We start from the raw sequence: 4,088 nt of genomic DNA on the forward strand, positions 1-4,088 counted from the left end.
TTTATTGGTTTAGTCCTTTACTGCGTCTTTTATGTTAGTCCTTTAACTGTAGCCTAGTTTATTGTTATAGTCCTTAACTGTAGGCTAGTTTATTGGTTTAGTCCCTTTAACTGTAGGCTAGTTTATTGGTTGTCCTTTACTGTAGGCTATTTATTGTTTATAGCCTTAACTGTAGGCTAGTTTATTGTTAGTCCTTTACTGTAGGCTAGTTTATTGATTATAGCCCTTTAACTGTATACTAGTTTTTGGTTTAGTCCTTTAACTGTAGGCTAGTTTATTGTTATAGTCCTTTAACTGTAGGCTAGTTTTATTGTTAGTCCTTTAACTGTAGCTAGTTTATTGGTTTAGTCCTTTAACTGTAGGCTAGTTTATTTTAGTCCTTTAACTGAGGCTAGTTTATTGGTTTAGCCTTTAACTGTAGGCTAGTTTATTGTTATAGCCTTTACTGTAGGCTATTTTATTGGTTTAGTCCTTTAACTGTAGGCTAGTTTATTGGTTTAGTCCTTTAACTGTAGGCTAGTTTATTGGTTTAGTCCTTTAACTGTAGGCTAGTTTATTGTTATAGTCCTTTAACTGTAGGCTAGTTTATTGGTTTAGTCCTTTAACTGTAGGCTAGTTTATTGGTTTAGTCCTTTAACTGTAGTAGTTTATTGTTTAGCCCTTTAACTGTAGGCTAGTTTCATGTTTAGTCCTTTAACTGTAGCTGTTTATTGTTATAGTCCCTTTAACTGTAGGCTAGTTTATTGTTTGTCCTTTAACTGCAGCTAGTTTATTGGTTTAGTCCTTTAACTGCAGGCTAGTTTATTGTTAGTCCTTAACTGTAGCTAGTTTATTGTTATAGTCCTTTAACTGACTAGTTTATTGGTTTAGTCCTTTAACTGTAGGCTAGTTTATTGGTTTAGTCCTTTAACTGTAGCTAGTTTATTGTTATAGTCCTTAACTGTAGGCTAGTTTATTGTTATAGTCCTTTAACTGTAGCTAGTTTATTGATATGCCCTTAACGTATCTAGTTTATTGGTTTAGTCCTTTAACTGTAGGCTAGTTTTTGTTAGCCTTTAACTGTAGCTAGTTTATTGGTTTAGTCCTTTAACTGTAGGCTAGTTTTATTGGTTTAGTCCTTTAACTGTAGCTAGTTTATTGATTTAGTCCTTTAACTGTAGGCTAGTTTTTGGTTTAGTCCTTTAACTGTAGCTAGTTTATTGGTTTAGTCCTTTAACTGTAGGCTAGTTTATTGTTATAGTCCTTTAACTGTAGGCTAGTTTATTGGTTTAGTCCTTTAACTGTAGCTAGTTTATTGATTTAGTCCTTTAACTGTAGGCTAGTTTATTTGTTTATCCCTTTAACTGTAGGCTAGTTTATTGTTAGTCCTTTAACTGTAGCTAGTTTATTGTTTTAGTCCTTTAACTGTAGGCTAGTTTATTGTTTATAGTCCTTTAACTGTAGGCTAGTTTATTGTTATAGTCCTTTAACTGTATGCTAGTTTATTGTTAGTCCTTTAACTGTAGCTAGTTTATTGTTATATCCTTTAACTGTAGGCTAGTTTTTGGTTTAGTCCTTTAACTGTAGGCTAGTTTATTGGTTTAGTCCCTTTACTGTAGGCTAGTTTATTGTTAGTCCTTTACTGTAGGCTAGTTTATTGTTTTCCTTTAACTGTAGGCTAGTTTATTGTTTAGTCCTTTAACTGTAGGCTAGTTATTGGTTAGTCCTTTAACTGTAGGCTAGTTTATTGGTTTAGTCCTTTAACTGTAGGCTAGTTTATTGTTAGTCCTTTAACTGTAGGCTAGTTTATTGTTAGTCCTTTAACTGTAGGCTAGTTTATTGTTATAGTCCTTTAACTGTAGGCTAGTTTATTGGTTTAGTCCTTTAACTGTAGGCTAGTTATATGGTTTAGAGCCCTTTAACTGTAGGCTAGTTTATTGTTAGTCCTTTAACTGGAGCTAGTTTATTGGTTTAGTCCTTTAACTGTAGGCTAGTTTTATTGTTTAAGTCCTTTAACTGTAGGCTAGTTTATTGTTATAGCCCTTTAACTGTAGGCTAGTTTATTGGTTTAGTCCTTTAACTGTAGGCTAGTTTATTGTTAGTCCTTTAACTGTAGGCTAGTTTATTGGTTTAGTCCTTTAACTGTAGGCTAGTTTATTGTTATAGTCCTTTAACTGTAGGCTAGTTTATTGGTTTAGTCCTTTAACTGTAGGCTAGTTTATTGTTATAGTCCTTTAACTGTAGGCTAGTTTATTGTTATAGTCCTTTAACTGTAGGCTAGTTTATTGTTGTCCTTTAACTGTAGCCTAGTTTATTGTTATAGTCCTTTAACTGTAGGCTAGTTTTATTGGTTTAGTCCTTTAACTGTAGGCTAGTTTATTGGTTTAGTCCATTAACTGTAGGCTAGTTTATTGTTATAGTCCTTTAACTGTAGGCTAGTTTTGGTTAGTCCTTTAACTGTAGGCTAGTTTATTGTTAGTCCTTTAACTGTAGGCTAGTTTATTGGTTAGTCCTTTAACTGTAGGCTAGTTTATTGGTTTAGCCCTTTACTGTAGGCTAGTTTATTGTTATAGTCCTTTACTGTAGCTAGTTTTTGGTTTAGTCCTTTAACTGTAGGCTAGTTTATTGTTATCCTTTAACTGTAGGCTAGTTTATTGTTTAGTCCTTTAACTGTAGGCTAGTTTATTGTTTAGTCCTTTAACTGTAGGCTAGTTTATTGTTTAGTCCTTTAACTGTAGGCTAGTTTATTGTTATAGTCCTTTAACTGTAGGACTAGTTTATTGTTAGTCCTTTACTGTAGGCTAGTTATTGTTAGTCCTTTAACTGTAGGCTAGTTTATTGGATTTAGTCCTTTAACTGTAGGTAGTTTATTGTTTAGTCCTTTAACTGTAGCTAGTTTATTGTTAGTCCTTTAACTATAGGCTAGTTTATTGGTTTAGTCTTTAACTGTAGGCTAGTTTTATTGGTTTAGCCTTTAACTGTAGGCTAGTTTATTGTTATAGCCCTTTACTGTAGGCTAGTTTATTGGTTTAGTCCTTTAACTGTAGCTAGTTTATTGTTTAGTCCTTTAACTGTAGGCTAGTTTATTGGTTTAGTCCTTTAACTGTAGGCTAGTTTATTGTTATAGTCCTTTAACTGTAGACTAGTTTATTGGTTTAGTCCTTTAACTGTAGGCTAGTTTATTGTTATAGTCCTTTAACTGTAGGCTAGTTTATTGTTATAGTCCTTTAACTGTAGGCTAGTTTTATTGTTAGTCCTTTAACTGTAGCCTAGTTTTGTTATAATCCTTTAACTGTAGGCTAGTTTATTGGTTTAGTCCTTTAACTGTAGGCTAGTTTATTGGTTTAGTCCTTTAACTGTAGGCTAGTTTATTGTTATAGTCCTTTACTGTAGGCTAGTTTATTGGTTTAGTCCTTTAACTGTAGGCTAGTTTATTGTTATCCTTTAACTGTAGGCTAGTTCATTGGTTTAGTCCTTTAACTGTAGGCTAGTTTATTGTTTAGCCTTTAACTGTAGCTAGTTTATTGTTAGTCCTTTAACTGTAGGCTAGTTTTTGGTTTAGTCCTTTAACTGTAGGCTAGTTTATTGTTAGTCCTTTAACTGTAGGCTAGTTTATTGGTTTAGTCCTTTAACTGTAGGCTAGTTTATAGGTTTAGCCCTTTAACTGTAGCTAGTTTATTGTTAGTCCCTTTAACTGTAGGCTAGTTTATTGTTTATCCTTTAACTGTAGGCTAGTTTATTGTTATAACCCTTTAACTGTAGGCTAGTTTATTGTTATAGTCCTTTAACTGTAGGCTAGTTTATTGGTTTAGTCCTTTAACTGTAGGCTAGTTTATTGGTTTAGTCCTTTAACTGTAGGCTAGTTTATTGTTATAGTCCTTTAACTGTAGGCTAGTTTATTGTTATAGTCCTTTAACTGTAGGCTAGTTTATTGGTTTAGTCCTTTAACTGTAGGCTAGTTTATTGTTATAGTCCTTTAACTGTACTAGTTTTATTGTTATAGTCCTTTAACTGTAGGCTAGTTTATTGTTAGTCCTTTAACTGTAGCTAGTTTATTGTTATGTCCTTTAACTGTAGGCTAGTTTATTGTTTAGTCCTTTAACTGTAGG

This window comes from Salmo trutta, unplaced genomic scaffold (genome assembly GCF_901001165.1).
Source record: "Salmo trutta unplaced genomic scaffold, fSalTru1.1, whole genome shotgun sequence".
Lineage (NCBI taxonomy): Eukaryota > Metazoa > Chordata > Actinopteri > Salmoniformes > Salmonidae > Salmo > Salmo trutta.